This window comes from Sarcophilus harrisii, chromosome 5 (assembly GCF_902635505.1).
Source record: "Sarcophilus harrisii chromosome 5, mSarHar1.11, whole genome shotgun sequence".
NCBI lineage: Eukaryota > Metazoa > Chordata > Mammalia > Dasyuromorphia > Dasyuridae > Sarcophilus > Sarcophilus harrisii.
Genome location: NC_045430.1, coordinates 221988321 through 222014744, shown reverse-complemented (window position 1 = coordinate 222014744; position 26424 = coordinate 221988321). Strand labels below are relative to the sequence as shown.

General features: G+C 35.9%; 1 non-coding gene across 1 annotated transcript; it reads left to right on the top strand.

The window, feature by feature from the left end:
* The first annotated feature begins 13170 nt into the window (after window positions 1-13170).
* LOC111721156 lies at window positions 13171-13278 on the top strand. Its single transcript, XR_002770496.1, has one exon. It is a non-coding gene; the product is annotated as a U6 spliceosomal RNA (small nuclear RNA).
* Window positions 13279-26424: the final 13146 nt, after the last annotated feature.

Genomic DNA, 26424 nt, shown 5'->3' with positions numbered 1-26424 from the left:
TAGGGCAAAGTAAGCACAATTAGGAAAACAATATACATAATAAATATAACAAATGATGAGAGAAATGAACATAAAATAACTGAAAGTGAATGTAAAATTTTAAAGAACAAGTTGGATCCCAAAGAAGAGATATGAAAAGACAATTCCATCTACTATTTTGTAGAGATAAGTAGTCTACAGATGTGGAAAATTGCATATATTGCCTGATTTTCAAAATGATATTGACCAATTTGCTAAATTTTTTGTTTATTATTTTATCTTTAAAAATTCTTTTTTATAAGGGATAACTTTTGGGAGAAGAGAGGAGAAGGCAATAAGAAAATGTGAAAAGATGTTAATAAAAATTTATTTCTTTAAAAAAGTAAAATTTATTCTTAAAGAATAAAACATTGTTATTATACTCTTCCTGATCCTTTCTAGCATTCTGACTGCTCCTGATTGTGACTAAACTCATTTTGATCTGCTTTCTTACTCATCCTACCCTACTCTATCATAACTCCAGGTGGCTCATTTTGTCCAGAGACAACCATAGTTCCATCCAAGGAAAGTCAAGCTCTAAACAAACAGCAACTGAGTAGGTTGACATATACCTAGAGGAATGTGGAAAGAACACAAGGATGAGAGCAATCCTTAGTTTGCCTCTGGAACTGGAAAAATACATAAATCTTCAGAGGAATTCAGTTATGTGGATGCTGCTACTTTCTTGATTATTTTTTCTTAATTCCCATTTCTACTTTGACATTCATTAGTTACAGTCTTTAGTTGTACATTAGGAGTGGAGATAGCAGTCTGAATTGAAGGGAAGCCCTCTTGTTTTTGCTGATAAATAAATATGATAAATTAAAATCTATTATTTGGAGTGCCAATTGATCATGGCTATACTCATCCCTAGTCAATTCATATATAAATAATTTGTTCATAATAATAACAAATAATAGTAGTTGATATTACATAGTGCTTTAAGGTTTGTGAAGTCCTTTACATATGTTTTTCCTCATCTAATCTTCCCAACAATCTTATAAAGTATATACTTTAGCTATATTTTATAAATGGACAGTTTAAGTGACTTTTCCAGGGTCTCACAACTAATAAGGATCTAATTCTGGATTCAAACTCAAATTCCCAGGTCAGAAATCTATCCCATTTATTGCCTATTTGCCTCATAATTTGATCAGTTTGGAACCTCATATTTTAGGAAGTCTAATTGAAGAGGATTCAGAGAGGAGTGACTTGGATAGTGAGAGGTTTTGAGACCATGTTATACACAATTGAGTCGAAGGAACTTGAAATATTTAACTTGAAGAAGAGAAAACTTGGAGAGGAAGTATTGCAAAGGAGAAGAGGAGAAAATGGTCATTGTTTTCAAGTAGTTGAAAGAATATTATGCAAAAGAGAGATTTACCTTTTTTCTAATTGGTTAGTGGTCAGAGCTAGAACTAAGTCCAATGAAGGGAAGCTGCAGAGAAGAGAATTTAGATTTGATATAAAGAAACATGCCCTGACAATTAAAGCTATCCAGAAGGATTGCATTTGGAGGTCGTTATTTTCCTATAGAATTCTTCTAGTGTGTACTGGATGGTTCCCCAACCTCTAATAAGTGGATCTTCATTGAAGATGTGGTAGAGGGAATAATCTGTTAATGACTCAGCTGGATGATCTCTGAGGCTCCTCGCGAATCAGACTCTCTATATATCATAGATAAGCTCCTGAACTAGAGTTATATTGTGAGGGTATACAAAGTAATTTAAGACATGGTCTTTATTCTCATGGAGATGATCGTTTAGGTAAAAAGCTTAGAACGGAAGGAAAATATCTACAAATAAATAACAATGATGCAAATCAAATGACAATAAAAGTCAACAGTGTGGAAGTATTACAAGATAGGATGACAAGATTTTAGAGCTGGAATAGACCTTAGAGACATCATCTAGTCTAACTCATTATTTTACAGATGAGAAAATGGAGTTCCAAAGAGTTTAAAGGGCTTTTCCCAAGAAAGTTAATTAAATGAAGCTAGGTAGAGAGAAAAATAAGAGTAGACCTTAGGGTATTCACTTCCACTCCAAGGCTCCTTCCATTACTCCATGCTTTCCAAGTGCTATTAAATCTGAAAAAGGTGAGATTTTAGTTAGAAAGGTTTTGCTTTCACCTGACTGACAGTTGTGGAGAACTAGTCACTCAAACTCTTCCTAGAGGGATTATGCTTTTTTAAAACAAAGCAGAAAACCCTTTCTTCCACTTTGTACTTAGTGATCCAGTGAGTTTTATCCTCTCCTTCCCCTAGTTGCTATGTTTGATAGGTAAAATTTTCTCCAGCACTGAGAAATGGGGGCATCCAATTTCTTGAACCAGCTACTCTGTCGCTGTTCTTCTGTCATCTGGTTTGGCTGGACCTGCCACTCTCACCCTCAACCAATGCAATAAAATAACCCTTCCCATTATTCTGTGTGGTTAACTATTTCATAGGAAACCGTGGCTCCATCATTTAGGCACCTTCATCCATTTCCCTACCCATTAGGTTATTTCCTGTCTTACTCTATTTTGATGATCATAACCATCAACTTGATGGTTGAGAAGGTCTGCTTCCTTTTGTTTCTTTATGTCACTTTCTAGCTTATCCTAGAGAGAAATTTTAAGGTTAAACAGAGAGAAAAGCCACCTTCTTGCTTTGCAGTCTGCATAAGAGCAAACAGTTTAATTCTTCACAGACTGATATTCTACACTCATATAACAATACTTGTGGTATTCAATGTTTTCCTGCTATGTAATGAAACCCTTGATTTCAATACCTTGCAGCAGTAAATACCTGTGGAATAAAGAAAGGAGGGAAGACTAGTTGAGAGTGGGCATATGTCCACCCACAAGCACTTTTGTAATAGGAACAGACTAGAATGGTAAATAGTAAATAGCCAGCTCTGCCACTTATTGGCTGGCCACACCACAATTTGCTGAGCTCTTAGTTTCTTCAGCTATAAAATGAAAAGAATAACACTTGTACTTTCTGTCTTGGGGGTTATCATGAAGCAGTGGACTTCCACTTTGCAAAATGGAAAGTGGACTATAAATGCAAACCTTTCTAATCAATGAGGTCCCTCTTGCATACAGTCAGGCAAAGGAGAAGAGTAATCCTTGGCTCTATGTGCTGTTTCAGCTGTCTGTTGCTCTAGTCTGCAAGGGGATTTTTCCATCTCTGAGAAGCTTTTGCCAATCCAGGGTCAGAACAATTGTCAAGGCAGATGGCTCCTGTTGTTTAATAGAGACTTGAATTAAGTTCATTTTGATATGATTAATACAATTTAAAAAAAAGACCTTAAGGTACAGTAAAGTCTGTGCTATTGTGCTTATCAGGAAAAAAAAAAGGATTGTTATTGAAATAAAATAGCACCAAGGAGAACAAATGCTCTGTCATTTTTAGGCATTTAGAAAGTCACTCTTTTCCTTCTTTTCATAGTAAAATGCACATGTACATCAAAAGGGCTGAAATCATAAGAAGAAAGGGGACAGAAAAATAGACCTGCTTGGCCAGAAATCATAATATTTACTAGTTTTTCCCATCTACCTTAGTTCAGAACTCCCCTTGCCTACCCCTACTTGGTGCTTATCGTTTTTATCATGGGTGATAAACACATGTCTGCTTGTTCCATTAAGGATCTGCCAAGGAGGCAGATCTGATCCCTCCTCTTTTACCTACTGGTTCAAGATGTTTGAGCTGCAGACTTCAATTCTACCCCTGGGTCTTAAGTACGATATAGAATATATAGGCTTTGGGTGGGTTCTGGTGGTGTACATTTTAATTGCATTATGCTAGGCAATGGAAATGTCTTCATTTCTCATGCATAAAGCATATGCTAGACAGGGCACAAACAACCCACAGTGACTTTGAGCCAGGGCCTGTTCCCTCCTGTAGCCATTTCTACAGCTGTTCCAAGATTGCTTGTCATCTTGTGATATTAATTGCCCTTGAGCTACAACAGACTTCCGAATGCCTGGTTTTCTAGAGCAAGAGGAGAGAGAATGGGTAGATTATGAAAAGAGGGTTATTTTTAATTACAGTGGAGATAGGGATTAAAAATGAAGACATTTGTTTTTTTCATCCCCAAAGAGGGAAGTATGGGTCATGAATGATCATACTTCTAGAGACTTATTTGGCCATGAAGGAAAGGAAGTGGATGTTTTTCCTTTTGTTTCTAAAAATATCCAGTTATTTTATTTTATTTTGCACTTTTTAAAAAGGACAAAATACACATAAAAGATAAAGTCATTCACCAGAATCTCACATGTCCTCTAAACAGAGAATCAAGATATCCAGATATTCTAAGCATTAATAGAGAAACATTCCCAGGAAATACTCATCATAGACATAAACTCCCTCCCTATTTTCCACTGCAGAGTTCTCATAATAAAGAGGAGAAATTTTGGCCAAACAACAAAAGTTTCAGCTAAAAACAGAGGAACTGACTAATCTCAAGAGGTGAGAAACTGAAGGAGCACCTCCATATTGTTAAGCTCATAATTAAAAAATAAAACATCCAGATTGTGATTTTGACCGCTTCAGATCAGTTAACCCATCCTCTAGAGACCAAGAAAGTAAATTTTAAAAAGAGACGCACAATTTCACTCATTCTTTCTAGACAAAGAGCCTCTCTGTGGTCATGCTGCCTCAGTTATGTCCCAGCCGCACACTTCTATATTCTATTGGGGGAATGGTTTTCTTTAGAGTAATGCAAGAAACCTTGAAGCATGGCATATTAAATAACTTTTTCCCCTTGGACAAGAATAATCACAATACAAAGCAATCTGGCTTGTGTATTTGTGTAAATTAAATCAGAATCCTTGGTTGCATTTTCTCTCCTTCTCTCCATCCCACTACTGAAGGGGAAAGCAATAAGCTTACCTAAATTGTGTCTTTGGTTTCCTGGCATTTGTGGAACAACAGCAGCAACACCACTGATAACAATGAAATTATTTTATATTTTATGTTGTCTTACAATTTTTAAAGCCCTTTTATATACATGTTCTCTATTATGTCTTTAAGAGTCTTGCCAACATCATGGAGAATACAGTGTTGCCTACAAGAAACCACTAATCATTTCTGCTCTGTATCTACCATAAGTACTTTGAAAAGAAGGCTCACATTGAAATGTTTGAAATAGTGCGTTATCCAATTACAGTTAAATTGTTAAGTTTTCCTAAACCATTTTGGACCACAAAAAGCTGTATGTTCCAAATTTGGGGTTTACCATTTTACCATCCATAATCCTCAAAATATACTCTCAGCTACATTTTAAGAGGGAAACATACTACTGAAATGCTAGGACTTCCTTCTGGCAAGTAGTTATCCTTAAGTAAGCACTATGTTTGCAGAGATCCATAGTCTTACTAAAGATCATTAATGGATACATCTCAGGGTCTCTACCATGTAGTTTTTTTGATGCTGCAGGAAAGTAGCTACCAAAACAGAAGCCCTGGAAGAGGAAGCTAAACTAATACACTGGAGTTTCCATCAAGAGAGAGACGAAGCATGCAAATTCTTAAGAGAAGAGAAGATACCCCTTGGTAATATATATATATATATGTATATATATATATATGTATATGTATATGTATGTATATGTATATGTATAGACATACAAACATACATAAAAACACTATATTTTCAATTATAAGCCACTTTTTTTCTTCTATTTTCTCCCATTGATTATGGGGAAAGAAAGAAAAGAAAAGAGAGAGAAGGAAGGGAATAAGGGAAGAACACCTGTATCATGTCATCATAATTAAGCAAAATATATATATATATATATATATATATATATATATATATATATATATTTCCACATTGGCTACATCAAAAACATATTTCTCATGCTGTATATTTATCCATCATCTCTCTGTCATAAATGGGCAGTGTACTTCTTGAGTACTCTCCCCTTTACTTATAATTTGTTTATTACATGACCATTTATATCTAGGCCTTCTATCAATTTGAGAATTTTGATAATAAACTATAAGATGTTCTGATTTCTGTTTTGCTCTTAACCAATTTTCTTAGGAGGTTTTACTAAATAGTGAGTCCTACTCCATTTCCCCCTTATGTTTTAATATATTTGCACACTTTTTACATGGATTTAGGTAAATAATTCCTACATTATGCCTCTTTGATCTGTTTGCCAGGTCAGTTGTTTTTTTATAAAAGACATTTTATATTTTCTTCCATTCCCCCCCCCCAACCATTTGGCTTTGTTTTGGATTTTTCTTGTTGTTTCCTCAAGTCATTAGTTTCTAGAGGTAACTTAATGGCACAGAGGATAGAAGGCTATATCTGTAGTCAGATAGATCTAAATTCAAATTTGGCCTTAGGCATTCAGATACTAACATGACCCTAAGGAAATCATGGAACCTCTGTTTCAGGAGATAATAATAACCTCTACTTCCAAGGGTTGTTGTAAGAATTAAATATATATAGCAATTTGATGTTTGCAAAATATTTTACAAAAATATTTTGTAATCATTTGTAATCATATATATATACACACACATACATACACACACACACGCTAATAATTTGGTCCATTCTGATTTTTAGGGTGTCTACTACTAGGGTAAGATTTTGACCTCTTGAGTGAAGTTGCTAACTCTCTTTCCAATTATCTCTTGCATAGTTCTCATTTCTTTTCTAATTCTGTCCACTATTGCTCTCATATCATTTATAATTTCATTTGAACTCTTTTTAAAAAATAGTATGATTTGGCAACAAGAAGATTATACGATGATCAATTCTGATGGATGTGGCTTTTTTCAACAGTGAGATGATTCAGACCAGTTCCAATTGTTCAGTAATGAAGAGAGCCATCTATACCCAGGGAGAAGACTTTGGGAACTGAGTGTGGGTCACAACATAGTAGTTTCACTTTTTCTGTTGTTGTTTGCTTGCATTTTTGTTTTCCTTCTCAGGTTTTTTTTTCTTTCTAGATCCGATTTTTCTTGTGCAGCAAGATAAATGTATGTATATGTTAACATATATGTGTGTGTGTATATATATGTATATATAGGATTTAACATATATTTTAACATATGTTGGAATTCATGCCATTTAGGGGAGGGGGTGAGGGAAGGAGAAAATTTGAAACAAAAGGTTTTGCAGTTGTCAGCCTTGAAAAATTACCCATGCATATGTTTTGTAAATAAAAAGCTATAATAAAAAATAAAAATAATTTATAATAATAAAAAATAGTATGATTTCTTCTGAGAATTTTCATTTATCTTGTGAGCATGCTATATTTATCTCTGAGGCTTTGCTTTTGGGAGGTTTTGAGTTATTTTCCTCTTCTAGGTTTTCTCTTGGGCTTTCCTGGCATTCTTACAATCATTGTTTGTTCATTTAGGGTTCTGGGACCCAGCTCCTCTCCTGAAGTCTGGTCCCTTCTTGATGAGGCCTTTTCCTTCACTTTTGCTATAGGGACTGATTTCTAGGACCACCCTCCTCAGACTAAGTTGAAGCCCCATTTTTTTGGACCAGGGTCCTTTTCTCCATTATGGACACTGAGGTTCCCTGATTCTACTACGATTAGATCTAGCTGAGACTCTCTACTGGGGATGGTTCTGAGTGGGCAGGGCCTTTTCTTTACCCATGACTAAGTCACAAGTAGCTTCTTTCCTAAGAATAGACAAAGACCTGAGTACAAATTCCACTTCTGACACATTTATGTGTCAGACATCTATGTGACTATGACAGACTATGACATCTATGTGACGCTGGATAAGTTATTTAGGATCTCAGTGCCCTGGTAAGTCTCTAGAAGTATAAGTCAAAGAACAGTAGTCAATTTGCATAGGAAGAGATATTTTCTTCCCTGAAAATCACTTCTACTACTGGTTGTGCAGTTCTGGACCTCCTCTTCCAAATAAATACATACTTTCTTTCTGTCTTTTCTCTCTGTCTCATACACACAAATATATATATTGTGTGTGTGTGTAGTTATCTGCTTGATCTCTCCCTATTCCAATCCATTCTCCATTCAACCATTAAAATGGTTTTCCTAAAGTGTTGTTCTAAACATGTCACCTCTACTTCTCTTTTCTACTAGCACAGTGCCTGGCATATAGTAAGTGCTTAATAAATGTATACTGACTGATTAAACACCTGCACACACACACAGGGTCTGAAGAATAGAACCTTCTCTGACTCAGATTCCTTACTTGAATGTACTTCAGTTTTATAGCCTCCAACCCATGTCTTTGCTATCAAGTTATGAAACCTTCACCCATATCAGTGCTCATTTAACCAATGAGTAAACAATCCAAATCATATCAGCAACTACTTCAAATTCCCAGAATCCTTTCCCACAGAATGATGCTGACAGTAAATATTAATGCTCGCCAATATTTTTCACCTACATATAGTTCCATTATATGTATGCTATGAACTGAATCCAGTTCCTTGGCATCAACTCCCTTTGACAAAGCAGGTTTATGTACTTCTGAAACACTACTACACAGGTGGAAACACTCAGATGCTAATGAAATACATGACTTTTCTCCCCCCTGTCAATAAATGGTGGACAATAATTGTGGAATGATATATTTGTTGTCAGACATGATTCATATTTTCTTCCCATGCCAAAAGAAAGCGTTTTTTTTGCATAATTCACGTGGGAAACCATTGTATAACATAGCATCTCATTGCTATATCCCAAATTACAGAAATTCCAGAGTTGGGAGAGGAGATCAGCTTATCAAGACACCTGTAAATATTATCGTTCAATTATTTCAATCTTGTCAGACCCTTCATGATGCTGTTTGGGATTTTCTTGACAAAGATACAAGAGCAATTGGTTATTTCCTTTTCCACATCATTTAACAGATGAAATAACTGAGGCAAATAGGGCCCAGGGTCACACAGCTAGGTTAAGTGTCTGAGGTTGGCTTTGAACTCAGTGAAATGCGTCTTCCTGATTCCTAGGACTCTGTCTACTGTGCTGCTTAGCAGAACTGCAAATATTCTCTGGGAGTATTAGAGAATCTTTGTTGGGATTCTTACATTAGTCCTTCCATACAACACACCATTTCTAATCTACATGTTTTTGTACTGGCCTTCTGACTTTCCTAGAATGTGTTCTCTTCCAAGTTTTGCCTCACATGATCCTCCTCATCTTTAAGATGCTAATCAAGAATCATCTTCTGAATGAAGCCTTTCCTGATTCTGCTTTCACTTTCTACTCTTCCTTCCCTCCTATTGCCTTCCCTCCCAAACTACCTTACACATAACAGTTTTGTGTTTATTTGTATTTATTCCCTTCCTCTTTTTATAGCTCCTTTTGAGTTGAGATACCTTCATTCTTGTGCTTGAATCCCAGTACTTGCTGATATCTCTTTAGGAACTGCTCTCCAAAAGATATTTCTCTGGAAACTGTCATTCAGGCAAATTCAGGTAGAAGCCAGTCCCTCCTCCCCACCACCTTCTCCCATCTCAACTCTCCCCACTCTCCATCTAAGCTCTTCACTGAACCACAGATAGGATCAGGTAGACCACTCCTTTCCTCTCTCCAGAGACATGTTCTTTGCTGAAACACACCTATTCCCTTCACCCCCATTCCAACAAAAGAAAGGACAGTAACTCCAACTACTTTATTCCCCACATCAGGCTACACAATTTTACGACTACTACATGGAAGCTTTCTTGGGCAAGGAACAGTCAGAACACCTGATCCTGCCCTCCTTTAATCAAGGTAAACTCCACTGAAGTGAGAGATTCAAACAACAGAAGTGTACCCCTCCACGAAGCCAGTGGCTCTCCATCAATCCAAAGCCGCCACAGCACTTCAAGATGCAGAGAACAAAGATGTTTCAAAGAAGGAATCGATGCTGTGTTAGAGCAGAGGCTTTCAAGAGGAGGGAGGAAACAAAAGAATCTCCACTTTACCTTGTTAGTGAAAGGTGAGCATCCATTTTGCCCATGGCAGCTTCCACTTCCTTCTCCTTTTCTCACCCCCCCCTTAACTTGCCACCTTCCTTGTCTTCCCAGAACTTGCTTGATTCTCTGTCAGCAACATGACTAACATTGCTATGCAAAGCTTAATTTATCTTTGTTCTTAATGATGTCTGCAACTAATTTGTTGCTTACAAGAAAAACACACCAATATCTTTTGTCTCTCTCCATCCAGAAAATAATTTCAGAAAGATAAAATTAAAGCCATCCAAACTCATCTCATAAGGCTAGATGAGATCCTGAAAACTCATCATTCTGGGATGCAGTTCTAGGACTGTACTACAAGCAAGTCACAAATATAATTTTCCTTGCCTCACCCCAAAAATGTGCAGAATTCTTAGTTTTTGGAAGAACAGTGTGGTAAAGTGAAAAGAACTGAATTTAGAAACAGAAGAAATATGGGTTCAGAGTCCTACCTGAGTGATTTTGAGCAAGCCCAAGAAACTCTACAAGCCTTAGTTTGTTTACCTGTAAAATAGGGATAATATTGTCTACTTCAGGTAGTCATTGTGAAGATGAAATGAGATTATCATATGTTAAGAGCTTTGGTAACCTTAAATTCTGTATAAATACAAAACAAAGGTCCTTCCCCCATAACATAATAGGAGTATGAAAGCTCTAGACTACACTGGTCTATAGAATTTCCATCCTTTCATATCGTTGGCTCTAGGCTCTCTATATAGATACGCCAGATACTTTCTGAATAAAGGTCCTTCTTGCGCCATGATAGACTTGGGGATACCAACACATAGTTTTCTCTTCATCTGAAGCATCTCCTGAGTTATTATCTAGCTTTGGTAGTCTATTTGCAGTTGGTGAATAGGCCCTTCTGAAGTTTACAAGCTTTCTATTGTTCATCTACTTCTTGGCACAAATAGTACAACCAACTGCTTAGTAGTTGGCTATAATATATTTATTGGCTCTGGTGGAAGTCCTACATTCTCTGCTGTTCTTTGAGGTGATAGTTACCCTACTCTAATATCTCAGACTTCTTTCACTTCTTCAATGAGTGTCAGCCTAATTTTGGACTCATATGACCTGGATGATGGAGCATCTACATCTACACTACTCTTCCCTGTGTGATAATGTATGCTGAACTCATTGTTGGCTAGCACTGCCACTTTTCCTTGGCAGGCAGCTTCTAACTTAGTACTTGTCAAGATAAGTCAGTGGGTTGCTATCTATTCATACTTGAAATTGAGTTCCATTCACATAGTCTCAGAATTTATCAGTGACAACCTATTTTGAAGCCAAGAATTCCAACTTGTCTACCAAATTCCCAGCCTCATGGACATTAAGCCATTTACTACTATAGGTAGACCTCTCTTTTCATGGTAGCATGGGTATGCTCCCATTCAAGGCACTCACTATTCAGGTGAGCATTGGGATAAAATACAAAGGGTTCACTTCATTCTTGCAATAATCCAATCAATACTAGTGGCTTGCTTGAGACAATTGTCCAGGTCTTTAAAAGTCTCTTGGCATTTCTTATTGTCTTAACACTTACTTAGGGAGATTTGGACTGCCAAAATGCCAATACAATGAAACATGGAATTCAAGATAATACAGTTAAGCAAGCCTATGTTTGGGGAGATATGCAGAGTAAAAGGCAATCAGGAAAAAGGAGAGAAACAAGTCTGCTGGGCCCTTGTGTGGAATGGAGCATCCTACTGCAGCCTGAGGTAGAATTGGGCTTCCAGTAAATTCTAGTGACTTCTTATGGGTTCTTATCTGGGTCTAGCAGCGAGGTATTGGAGAAAGGGAATGAGAAACCTAGATGTGGGGAATGGAACTGATGCATGCTGGTGGAGGGGAAGACTATGAGGAACTGATAGTTGATAGATCACTTTCTGGTGAGGCCATTACTGCTAGTCTTTCTCTTATAGGACAACTCAACCTTCCTAGTCAGAAGGTTTTGAGCTTCCCCAGAACTTCATTTAACAGGTTGGGGAGGCTACTGTGTTTCTTATATTCACCCAGCCAATTCCAAATGACACTAAGGGGGGATGGTGGGACCGAAGTTATCCTTTGACTTCTGATTCTTAGGCATAGGGCTTTGTCAGATAAAGTTTCAGGATGATGGCTTAGTTCTTCACAAAATATCCAATAATAATCACTCATCTCTAGAAGAGTTGCTAGAACAATATTCCTTTTGAAAACTCCATCATTATAGATAGGTTCTTTCATTCAGAATCTGTATCCCCCCAAATGCTAAGAGATTCGCTGATTGTCTAGGCTTAGGAAAGTGATGACAATAATATTAATAATGCACATTAAGAAGAAAGGGCAAGTACAGCTATATAGGAAGATCAGTATAATGGCAAAGTATTGGCATGCAACTAGTAAATTATATTTCCATTTTGCTGTGCTTCATTTCCTCATCTATAGGATAAGGGAGAACAATATTTGTATTCCCTATCTCACCATATCATTGTCAGGTTCAAATGAGGTCGCAGATCATAGGATTTAGAATGAGAAGAACAATAGATATCACAGTTCAAATATCTTATTTTGGAGATCAATTAATTCAACTACCTCATTTTAAGGATTAGGAAACTAAATCCTACCATCTCTGTCACCTCTGCCTCTTAAAATCCTTAGTCTCCTTGGAGACTCAGCTCACATATTGGCTTAGATAGGATAGATATCCTGATATTGCACACCTCTCCAATTGTTAATACTCTTTTCTCAAATTATCAGGTAGCTACATATCCGTTTATATGTTATATAGTCCCAGTAAATTTTAGTGCCCTTGAGGGCAGGGACCAAGGTTATCTTGGAGTCAGCTCATACTGGCTAAAACCCATTGTTAAATTTTCAATCTAGCACCTTGTTAAAAAGTAAATGGTAGAAGTCAGGACTTGATGGATTGTTTTGTTGATTGTCTAGGCTTAGGAAAATGATGGCAATAATATTAATAATGCACATTAAATTTAAAAGTATGACTTGCTGATCTTTTTTCCCTTGTGAGAGGGCTGATTGTTAAACATTTGCCAGGACATCCCTGATGAAGACTGTTTTTGTTTTGCTCTTATATTCCCAAGGCCTTTCACTAGACTGTAAGTAGGAGATAGCTAATGGATTCCTTTGGATTGATTTTGAATGGACTATAAAATCACTTGCCCAAAATAACTTAGATGGTAAATAATGGAGTCAGAATTCAAATGCAGATTTTCTGACACTAGGGTGCTTACTTCAGCAGCATATCATATACTAAAATTGGAATGATATGGAGATTAGCATGGCCCTTGCACAGGGATGACATGCAAATTTGTGATGCATTCCATATTTTAATTAATTGCTCATGGGTATGCCATACCAATATAACAAAAGTGATAATACTACCTAAATTAATTTTCTTTTTCAGTGACATACCAATCAAGCTACTGAAGGATTATTTTCTGGAGCTAGGGAAAAAAAAAAGTATTTCTCTAGATGGGAAGGAAAAAAGGGAAATGAGTCAATCCAATTTAAATAAAAAGAAAAAATATGCTTATGGTAAGATTTTGTCAGCTTTTATACTCCCTAGAAAATCTTTTCAGGATCCTTACTCCCCTTCTTCTCTTTTCCAAGAAACAGACAGGCCAGGCAGGTGGGAGAATCACTAGCATTAGCTGGCGAAAAGAATTGAACCAAACCACCTGTTCATTTTCCTCTCTACTTCAAACTCTGAACACCTCATAACTCTTACAGCCATAGCTCCTCTCTGAGACTATGCTAATTCCCTCCTGCTTCAATTTCACCTTATCCCCCTTAGCCTGTCCATGACAGAAATGGGGAACAGCTCGTTTCCTCCCACCTGCAACAAGGACTTAGCTGACAGGTTTGCCTTTGTTAATGATTCACAAAGCTTAGAAACCCACCTCTGAAGTCAGATTGTTTCAGAGTGTCAACAGGAGGGAGGTAAAACCCATTTTGTTCTGTGAAACACTTTGACTCAGACAAAGGGGAGGAGATGTACTCATGGATCGTGTCCTTCTGAAGCAGTGACTGTTCTGGCCCCTGACTAAGCTTCAGTGTGGGATTAACTTTTATCACAAGTCGGATGGGTTTTTATTTAAAGATCAATTCACTTTGGATATTGTTATCAAGCTAGAACTCTACCCACTAATGTCAGTTCTCCCTCCTACCCCCAAGCACATACTTACACTGGTGTGAAGCAACTCATCAAAGGTACTTAGAAAGGTGGGGATGTGGGTCTAAACACACTCCCTGCTAACTCATCTTCATAATTTGTTTGCAAGAACAGTCTGACCTGTGATACTCTCATATGGCCCATTGCATTGGCCTTCAGAACACAGTCAGTGCATTCGAAGGACACTTTCCCAGTGGGTACATCTCCTCCCACATGTCTGAGTCATAAAGTGCTAGCAGGAACAGGCAGGCTTTTTTGTTAGCTATATTCCATAGTAGACCTAATTGACTGAAAGATGTAGAAATTCACAATCCTGCTGTGTTTGTTGTATGTCAGTTAGACAAAAGTATTGGATTTGGAAGAGTAAAACGTTGCATTAAAGGCTCCCTTTGCATGAGATATCCCCATCCGTACATCAAAATTATTCAAGACGGAGCAGAGATAAATTTATTTGACCATCCTCCAAGCATAAATGTCAGGTAAAGCATAAAAAATGGAGATATACGCCTGCCGACGTTATTTGCCCCTGTTACAAAGGAGAGAGAGCATGGAATCCAAATTGAAGAGGAATTTCCTATGAATTTTGAGGTCCTTCAGATGATCTTTGTGGAAAGCATTCTGCTGGTGACTTCAAACTGAATCATTGCTGAGCCTTGTTGGAAGAGATCTCAATGCCCTGTCTTGGGGTGATGCTCCCTAAACCCAACATTGGATTAAGTTTCTTCATGTTTTAACATGGGAATAGTAATAGCACTTCCTTTCCAGGATTGTTGTAAGGATCAGATGTCATAATATAGGCAAAGTGCTTTGCAAGCCTTTCACAAATGGTATTATTATTATAAAATGTCATTATTATTATTATTATCACATTTTAAAATAACCAAGTGCTTTTCCCTAGCACAATCTTGAGATTCCCACTTACAGATGAATAGTAGTTGACATTAATCTGGTGCTTTAGAATTTGTGAGGAACTCCCCATGCATTAGCTCATTTGATCTTCCTGCCAACCACCACTACAATAGCTGCTATTTTGATCCCAGTTTGACAGATAAGAATACTGAAACTTAGACTAGATAAGTGGTCACATAATTAATGTCCAAATAAGGATTTGGATCTAGATTTTTTTTGACTCCAAAGTTGAACTCTCTAGCTGCTGAACCAAGTAAATCTCTGAGAGCTTAAATGATTTGTCTTACAGTTTCATAACTGGAAAAAGTCAAGCTGGGGTTAGAACTCAGGTCATGTGACTCCAGATAGAGTGCTCCTTCTACTGCACATCACCCCGTGGTAAATGCCTAGAAAACCCAAACCCCAAAGAATCTCTTTACTAGCATAACTTCTTGTGCAAACCCATCAAAAAAAGATGAGGAGTAGAACATAAAACAAAGTTTCTCCAATAGTCAGAGACCTGATTTGTTTTTAGGGTCATCCAATCTTTTGTTCTTTATGTAGGTTGATGATTTATTTTCATGGCCAGCTCAGTCTCTGGTTCACTTGTCAAGCAAGCTACTCCCTTGCCTATGGACTGTGAAAGGATGTAGGCAAGCAGTAGTTTGCCGTGGTATTACTGAGTAATATAATAATAATTCCCAAATGAATCTGTGGACTCATTACTTTCTGTGTTCTCTCCAATAATGTAAATTACAATACACTCACATCTACGCATTCCATGTAGGTTTTGTCAAGGTCTTTTTGAGCATTTGCTTCAGGGATTCAACCTGACATTCTGGGGAGGAGTTACAGTTTTGAGGTGAGGAATGAAATAGCCATTGCTTTTTTTTCTTATATCATGAGTAAAGAAGTGGAACAATTTGATCTATTTGTTTTCCCTCCTTCTTGTCCTATGACTTCTTTTCCTCCTATATATTTCCTTGATATTCTTTATTTCCAATTCTTCTCAATTCCTTGTTTCTTATGTGTTGTGTCCTGCATAGGGCCTTCTCATGACTATCTATAAGGCACTCTTTTAACACTTCAAAAACCTTAATAACTCATTACTTTAAGTGATGTGATAATGGTAGAATTTTTGTAGTACAAAGATATGAATCTTCATTTTGAAGAGAAGTTTGGGGTCATTAAGGAACTCTGCAGTTTTCAGAAGGCAACCCAGCCCACGTTTCTCTTCTTATTTCCTTCTGGATGCAACTTATCATTGACCTTTTATGTTGTTTGTCCTAGAGACAACCTGACATAGTGGATAAGGAGCTGGCCTTGAAAACAGGAAAAGCTACATCTAATCTTAACTCTGACTCAGAATGATTGTCTGACTCTGGACAAATCAGTTAATTTCTAGTGTTTTGGGTAACTTGAAGAAGGTAGATTGCAGAGAAGGTTCTGATCTTTATTGGTATAGGGAATTTCCTATATTAATATAATTGTAAGTCTAGTCTATGTCTTGCATATGCATATATACAAACGCACATGCTTATATAAATACACATGCATGTGTACACATGTGTATGTACACATAGTACACATACATAGGCCATCGTTCCAGTTGCATGTCATAAAACACAAACATTTTTCATCCACTTGTTTTTTTCTATATGAATGTCTAGACCAAATTCATTTGAGTTGATAGGGATCTCTTCCAATGAGATATAGTGTGCTAAGGGTTGAGGCAAGAAGTAAGATGCCATATATAAGATCATCTGGAAGACCTCAATATCCCAGAGGAATTCCTTTTGATTCTGAAATTTGTGCTAAATTAGCCTCATGACAGTGACAAATATCTTTGGAGAACATGTCTCCATGTTTTATGCCTTGTGCTCTTTATGGTTAGGGGTTAGTCAAACAAAGTAATCATTTAAATCTTTAAAAAATATCTATCACAATAGAAAACATTCTGTAGAAAGTTTTAATGCCATTTTTCTTCTAATAAATCAAATGTTTATTTCCTCAACATATAATAAGTATAAGAGGATCTTATCTTCTCTATTTCTCAGTTTATTGTGTTGGTGAAATAAAAAAGCCTGCCTATTGCCTACGATGCCCAAGGAATTTTAGTTCAGCTTTAAATTATATCAGCAATGACCACCGTTTACATGGAGAGAGTTCCCACAAACTTTTAGATATATGGGAAAATAGGCATATGTCTTGGTAATTGATTTCTTAATTGACTTCTTGTAACCCTAATAAACCTTGACATTCTACCCTTCCCATGCATTTGGTATCTTCCCTTCTTTCAGATACATTATGGAATGAACTCACAGAATACCCTAAATTGTGCCTCCATCAGCACATCTCCTTTATCATCTTTGTTCCCTAGAGGGTTATTTCTACTTCATAAATGTAACCAGGATGTTCAACTACAAGTGAAATACCTCTAATGCCCTTGATGAGAGAAAAAAAAAGTTGGTTATAAAAATCTTTCTAAGAGCTTATCCATTTCTTTTCAGTTTATCATCGTTCTTTTTTTGAACAATTCCCAAGTTCCCTCAAGATGGTAGCTTAGTTGGATTTCTAATGGAGCTTTCTTTAAACTGGTTTTATCCTCCATTGGTTTCTGTCTGTTTTATGAGGCAATATTGCTCACAATCTTCTATCATCTTTCTCTATAAGAGTTTGCAGATGAGTTCATATTTTAATCTGGTGCTGCTTTTTGCTGCTATTTCAACTTGGCAAATAAGTCAAGTATTGTGTTGGTTAAGGATCTTTTTGTCTCTGTTGTTTTGCATTTGATTAATATCATTTAAATTTCTGTATGAAACTGTTTATAGACTATATCTTTGTTATTTATCCTCATTTTGTTGTTGTTTTATCATTTCAGCAACTAATGAAAACCCTGGGTTTTCATGCAAAGATTCTGGAGTAGTTTGCCATTTTCTTCTCCAGCTCATTTATCAATTATCCATTTCCCCCTTTATTACCACTTGTTTAAGATCAGGGTTGAACTATTTCTATAATATACTATATAATTTTTTTCTCATTTTTATTCCTTTTCCCAACTTTGTACCAATTTTGATCTTTGCTCTATGAAGTCATTGATCAGATAACTATCACAAAAATAACAAGTGATTTCCTGTATGGGAAAATAAAACCAATTTCATTTTTTGCAATATTATTTAATATTCATCATGTTTAGTGCCTATTGGTTGTTTTCTTGAAGAGCATCTTTCAGATATATAGGTATGAGACTTCTATTGTTGAAATCATCCTTTTCAACATGATAATCGGTCAGAGATTATATTCCTTTAGCATAAAGGGGAAGATGGAGAAGAGAATGAGTATTTGTATATCATATATTATATGGCAGGCACTATACAAAGCACTTACAAACATCTTATTTGATCTTCATAACAACTCTGTAAAGTAGATATTATTATTCCCATTTTTACAGCTGGGAAAACTGAAGCAAAGGGGGTGAAATAACTCGTCCAGGGTCATACAGCTAGTCAGTTTCTGAGGGTGCATTTGAATTCAACTTTTCTTGACTCTGGCTCAGCATTTTATCCATTATACTACCACGTTGCCTAGTATCCAAGAAGCCAGGATCAGCTTTGTGCTGAGAAAAGATATCTGAGGGAGACTTTGTGGAGTAGTAGCAATGAAAATAATAAATAATGTTTATATAGCCATTAAGGATTTATGCAGTCCTTTGTATAACTTCTTTTCATTTGATTCTTACAACAATTTTTGAGATTGGCAATGCAAATGTCCCCGTTTTATAGATGAGGACATTAAGGTTTAGAGAGTTATCTAGAATTATCAAGGGTCATTCAGCGGGGAAGTGAATGAGATAGGATTTGAACCCTGCTCTTTTGGTTCCAGATCAAGGGTACTTTGGCTACCTAATCTGCTTTTAATCCTCTGTTAGTTGGAACCAAATGTTTATAAATATTCCCTTGATAACCGGCACTTCTGCTATCTCTTTCTAAAGATGTGTTATTTTAGAAAGTTCCTCTTCTTATGATTGATCATTATTTCCACTTTTCTGAGGTTTGGGTGGGTGGATGGAGAAAACCACAGCTCTCCTAAGTGTGACAGGAAGTTTCCTGAGACTGATCTATCTATTACAATCAGACTCAGAAAGCCAAAATTCTTAAGTGTTCTCAGTTTAAAAGCTTCCTATTCCCCACAAAGACCCACAAAAAGGAATGATGATGATTTATCAGGTGTTATTCTGCAAATGCTTTTCCAGATTTAACAGTTTATAGATTAAGGCGTTTTTAATCCTTATCAGTGAGGATCATTGTTGCAGAACTAGCAATGGTCTTCCTACATAATTCATTAAGGAAAGAGGAATAGAAAATATGCTTTATATTTGATTCTTGCTCCCATATACTACAGAGGGGGAGAGAAGTCAACCCACAAATTCACTATAACACAAATCCTTTGGTATATATCTTTCTGAAGGGATGGGCAAGAATGTGAATAATATCATATATTTTTTTTTTCTTCTCTTCAGCTCCCCTTGCCCAAAAGAATGGTTTTCCCTTAGAATTTAAACAGAACTACTTGTGTTTGGATCTGAGAAAAAAATTAGGTAGAGTCCCATATGTAGGAACATTAATACTGATTGGTGAGGACAGAAAGATCCTTAAAAGAACTAGTACACAATATGATGGCACTAGTAATGCCATTGATTTTTAGTAACATAATCATATTTTGTGGCTCAGAATAGAAACTCTCAGTTTACAAAAAATCAAATTTGATCTTAGGGCTTCTCACTTCTCAATTATACTCTTTCTGTTTTGTACCTTCATTGAGTGCTTCCCTTTGGAACAACAGAATTTTTCTGTAGGAACATCAAAATCTGTCTCATGTCTAGGTCCACACATGCACACATGTGTGTACCCCACACATACATATAGGTAAAGGGTTTTCAGTTTCCATGTATGCATTCAGGCTAACATAACATCAGATATTAGGATAGGCGTTAAATAATGAGAAAAATTGAAAAGGAATTGCACTGTAAGAGACCCATCTAATCTTCCAGACTTATTGGACAATGTCAGGATTGGGAAACCTTAGTTTGGGTTGGGAAAAGATTGGGCATCTGCAAATAAAAAATATTTCAAAAGTCAAAATGGAGCACTTCTTTGATGGGCCTCTAGCTTCCTCAGAAACTCATGCAGTACACCAGATTTAAAGTTCTACCCTGGGATTGAAGCCTTCCAAAAGGGAAAAAAAGTATTCAGATTGCTATAGAGTTGACTCTTTCCCCGGAACCTGCCAGTCTACAGACCCACAGTTATGGGTAGTGGGTAGAGAATAAAATCTAAGTTTGTTTTTTTATGCTTTTGCCCTGTTTCTCCAGCTCAAGGTTTAGTTTAGTTCATGATTTCTTCCAATGAGGCTAAAAATTGGTTTAGGAAGTCCTTTATCACCTCATCATTGTTCTCCACTGCTTTCAGTTTATATCCTTGAAGCTTGAACCAGACATTTTTCATCACTGTGGCCACCATCTATCTTCTGCTGTCTCTGGGGCCATGTTTCCAGCAGAACATCAGAGAGGATTCAAAATATGTAATAATAAATTTTCATTTCAAGAAGGCATATATAATAATAGAAGATTTTATATTCATGACTGTCCATCTTTGTTTTCTTGTAGTTTATTCTTTTGTTCTCTGCTGTGCATTTTTTCCTTTATTATTTTCCCCCCTTTCATCCCCCTCCTCCTCTAAGCAGGCTACAGTTTAGCATGGATATATATGTGTCTCTGTGTGTATACATATGTATACATATATTATATATAGTCATAACTGCATACATACCCACCCACATATATATATCTATATATACACATATATACACCCACATGTATACATATATACAAATATGCAATACATATATATGCACCTAAAACAATATTAATATGACTGAAATATAATGCAGATTTCTATATTGATTGAATCTTTAAGTTTGACTTTAAGTTTTGATTACTAGCCTTACTTTTTTTTTTCTAATAATTTCTACTCCTGATCCTTGTTATTGTGTTTGTGAATATCATTCTTTTCCAATCCCTGCTAACTCTTCTACTTTAATTCTAAAGAGCTACATTTTTTTTTTCTGAGACAATTGGGGTTAAGTGACTTGCCCGGGGTCACACAGCTAAGTTAAATGTCTGAGGCCACCAGACTAGCTGTCCAAGCAGCTGCATTTTTTTTTATTAAAGCTTTTTAATTTTCTATTTTTAATTACATTTTTATTATAGTTTTTTTATATACAAAACATATGCATGGGTAAATTTTCAATAATGACCCTTGCAAAAATTTTGTTTCAACTTTTCCCCTCCTTTCCTCCACCCTCTCCCTTAAATGGCAGGTAGTCCCATACATGTTAAATAAGTTAAAGTATATATGAAATACAGTATATATACATATATATATATATATATATATATACATACATATTTATATAATTATCTTGATGCACAAGAAAAATCAGATTTAAAAAAAAAGATAAAAAACAAAAATGCAAGCCAACAATAACAGAAAGAGTAGAAATGCTATGTTGTGGTTCACACTCATTTCCCAGTGTTCTTTGACTGGGTGTAGCTGGTTCTTTTCATTACTGATCAATTGGAATTGATTTGGATTCTCTCGTTGTTGAAGAGAGCCTGTCTTTCAGAATTGATCATTATAGAGTTTTGTTGTTGAAGTATATAATGTTCTCCTGGTCCTGCTCATTTCACTCAGCATCTGTTTATGTAAGTCTCTCCAAGCCTCTCTGTATTCATCCTACTGGTCATTTCTTACAGAACAATAATATTCCATAACATTCATATATCAAAATTTATCCAGCCATTCTCCAGTTGATGGGCATACACTCATTTTCCAGTTTCCAGCCACTACAAAATGGGCTGCCACTAACATTTTTGCACATATGGGTCCCTTTCACTTCTTCAATATCTCTTTGGGATATAAGCCCAGTCAGCTACATTTTAAAAGAAAAAATTGCTATCTATTTAAGACACATGAGAAAAAAGTCATCAGGAACTTTATCAAACTCATTCTGGCATACCTTCTCTTTAATATTACCTTACATTTGTATAGCTTGTTACAATTATTAAATACATAATCCACATACATTATTTAATCTGATTTATTTCTTACTATAGCCCTATGAGACAGAAAGACAGATATTGTCATTTAAATAATAAATGTAAGTTATTATTGTTGTTGTTATTGTTTTGTTATTTCTATTTATAGAATAGTCAAAGTTCAGAGATGTTGACCATCTTTGTTGATGGAAGAACTAGGACTTCAAAATAGTTTCTCTGACTCCACATGTGACTGTCTTTCTATTATACTACCCTTTCCCTAATCTCCCCACCATCTTGTCATAATGTCTGAAATTCTAGCATTCTGATAATCTAAACCTTTTAGTTTATTATTCCAGAAGATCTCCTTCAAAAGGCAAATAAATTATTTATTCATTCATCAACAGTTTGCCTCAAATTTTCACCCAACTCAAGTCAATTCAATTCCAATATTCATTTTTCAAATGTCCCATATGTATAAGGCATCACACTAAGATACCAGAAATATGCAAGACAAAATGAGACTGTACTTAATTTCTAGGAGTTTATCATCTACTTATATAAAACATGTATATAGATAAATAAATACAAAGCATGTTCAAAACGTATAGAGGAGGTAGTGACAGAAAAAAGTATTATATAGAAAGTGGGACTACCCAAGCTAAGCTGGGCTGTATAGGGAGCTAGAAATTCCCACAGAGCTAAGGAGAAAGAATGCTCTGGGCATGAATAATGATCTACCCAAAGGCATAAAACTAGGGAATTAAATATTGTGTATAGGTAACATCAAGTAGCCCAGTTTGGTTGTAATGCAGATTATACTTCATTAATCTAAAAGTAGTCTCAACATATAGAATAGAGCTAGATTATGAGAATCTTTAAATAGGGGATTTTAAATTTGAGGTTAGAGGCACTGAAACTTCTGGAGGAGAAAGATAACATGTCAGACCAATGTTTTAGGGATGTCCATTTGGCAGCTGTGTGACAGATAGACCAAGAGAGGAAAGACTGGAAGCAGAAAGATTAACTGGTCCCCAAATGATAAATGATCAAAGAATATGAACTGATTTTTCGAATGAAGAAATCAAAGCTATCTTCTATCCATGTAAAGAAGTACTCTGAATCACTTTTGATTATAGAAATGCAAATTAAAACAATTTTGAGGTACTATCTATAAGCTTGACTAATATGACAAAAAAGGAAAATGATAAATACTGGAGAGGATGTGGGAAAATTGGAATACTAGCACACTGTGGGTGCAGTTGTGAACTGATCTAACTATTCTAGAGAGCAAGATGGACCTAGGCTCAAAAGGCAATCAAACTGGGCACACTACAATTAGATCTGTATCCCAGAGAGATCATAAAAAAGGGAAAAGGACATACCTGTGCCAAAATATTTATAAGAGCTTTTTGTGGAGGCAAAGAATTGGACATTGAAGAGATATCCATCAATTGGAGAATGGCTGAGGAAGCTGAATGTGATAGAATTTATTGTGCAATAAGAAATGATAAACAGACAGATTTCAGAAAAAACTTGGAAAGTCTTGTATGAACTATTACAAAGTGAAATTAACAGAACCAGGAAAATATTGTACACAGTGTCAGCGACATGGTGTGATGATCAACTATGAATAACTTGCTCTTCCTAGCAACACAAGTACAAAGGACTTATGAATGAAAATGATATCCAAATCCAGATAAAGATTTGTTGTACTCTGAATGAAGAAGATCAAAGCATATTTTTTTCACTTACTTTATTCTTTTCATGGTATTTTTCCTTTTGATCTATTTCTTCTTTTACAACTGTGACTAATATGGGAATATGTTTTACATGACAGCACATGTAGGCCTATATCAAATTGCCTAACATTTTTGGAAGAGGAGAGAGGAGGGAGAGAGAGAGGGAGAAAAATTTGGAACTCACAATCTTGTAAAAATGAATGCTAAAAATTGCCTTGATGTGTAATTGGGGGGAAAATACAAAAAAGAAAGTCTAAGTTAGGAGGTTGTTGCAATATTCTATGAGAGAAGTAATAAAGATCTGAATATGAGTGGTAGCCTTGAGAACAGAGGAAAAATAGAGAGAATATGAATATGAGAAATGAGATGGATTCAGCAAGACTTGGCAACTGATTAGCTCATAGGATTATTGCTTCAATAATGTGAGTAATGCTAAATAAGTCTAGAAATATAGAATGGAGTCAGATTGTGAAGTTCTATAAATAGCAAATAGAGTAGTTTAAATTTGATGTGAGAGGTATTGAAGCTTTAGTTATGGAATATCAGTTTGAGTCCAAATCTGTCAGAGTCTTAAAACTGAAATGGATCTTAAAAGTCATGCAGTTCAACCATGTTATTTTAGTGAAGAAAAAACTAAGACAGAGACTTGCCCAGAGTCACAAAGTTAATGAATCAGAAAGGAAATTTGCACCCAGGTCTTTTAGATTCCAATTTATAGTTTATTCACTATTCCTTGTGCATCTCTCTAATCTGATAGTTGGATGAGTATAAAGAGTTAAGACTAAGTCGAAACTCGATATATCTGAAATCCTGGCGTACTCAGTAGATGGAAAAGTTAAGAGGTGGGTTTAGAGCCAAAGACCCCAGCTTTTGGGATAAGAATTCACTATTTGACAAAAACTGCTGGGAAAATTGGAAATTAGTATGGCAGAAACTAGGCATTGACCCATACCTAACACCCTATACCTAACACCCTATACCAAGATAAAGCCAAAATGGTTTCATGATCTAGATTTAAAGAATGATATTATAAACAAATTAGACGAACACAGGATAGTTTACTTCTCAGATTTCTAGAGGAGGAAGGAATTTGTGACCAAAGAAGAATTAGAGATCATTATTGATCATAAAATAGATAATTTTGATTATATTTAGTTTAAAAGTTTTTGTACAAACCAAACTAATGCAGACAAGATTAGAAGGGAAGCAATAAACTGGGAAAACATTTTTACATTCAAAGGTTCTGATAAGGGCCTCATTTCTAAAATATATAGAGGATTAACTCAAATTTATAAGAATTCAAGCCATTCTCCACTTGATAAATGGTCAAAGGATATGAACAATTTTCAGATTAAAGAAATTGAAACTATTTCTAGTCATATGAAAAGGTGCTCCAAATCACTATTGATCAGAGAAATGCAAATTAAGACAACTCTGAGATACCACATACCTGTCAGATTGGCTAAGATGACAGGAAAAGACAATGACAAATTGGAGATGTGGGAAAACTGGGACACTGATACATTGTTGGTGGAACTGTGAATGGAATGTCAATCATTCTGGAGAGTGATTTGCAACTATGCTCAAAAAGTTATCAAACTGTGAATATCCTTTGACCCAGCAGTGCTACTACTGGGCTTATACCCCAAAGAGATCATAAAGGAGGGAAAGGGACCCACATGTGCAAAAAAAAATTTGTGGCAGCTCTTTCTGTAGTGGCTAGAAAGTGGAAACTGCCCATCAATTGGAGAATGACGGAATAAATTGTGGTATATGAATATCATGGAATATTATTGTTCTATAAGAAATGACCAGCAGGATGATTTCAGAGAGGCCTGGAGAGACTTACATGAACTGATGCTGAGTGAAATGAGCAGAATCAGGAAATCATTGTACATGGCAATAACAAAACTATTCAATGATCAATTCTGATGGACATGGCTCTCTTCAGCAATGAGAGGATTCAAACCAGTTCCACTTGTTCAGTGATGAAGAGAGCCATCTACACCTAGAAGGATTGTGGGAACTGAGTGTAGAACACAACATAGCATTTTCACATTTTCTATTGCTGTTTACTTGTATTTTGTTTTCCCTCAGGTTTTTTTTTTCTTTCTAGATCCAATTTTTCTTGTGCAGCAAGATAACTGTATAAATATGTCTACATATATTGGATTTAACATATATCTTAATATATTTAACATGTATTGGACTACCTGCAATCTAAGGGAAGGGTGGGTTTAGAGAAAATGGTAAAGGGGTAGAACAAGGGCAAAGGAAGAGGGTCACCAGGGTTTATGATATTCAGTGAAGTCAAAATCAAGCAAAGATGCTGATGGAAAATGGAAAGTTACCTGAAAAGTTCTCAGAATTCTGAGCTTTCTATAAAGGAAGGCTTTGGGAGGATTTTTTTTTTTTGCTTTGTCATCTAGTCCTCCAATAAGAAGGCAGAGGCAACTGAGGGAGCTCAGTGTTGAACATCACAAACTGAATCAGTCTGAGTGGTGATTTCAGGTGTTCGGCTTATCTTGGGGCAGATATGATGTTCAGTGTAGTAGAAACCAAGAAGAGAAAATGATGG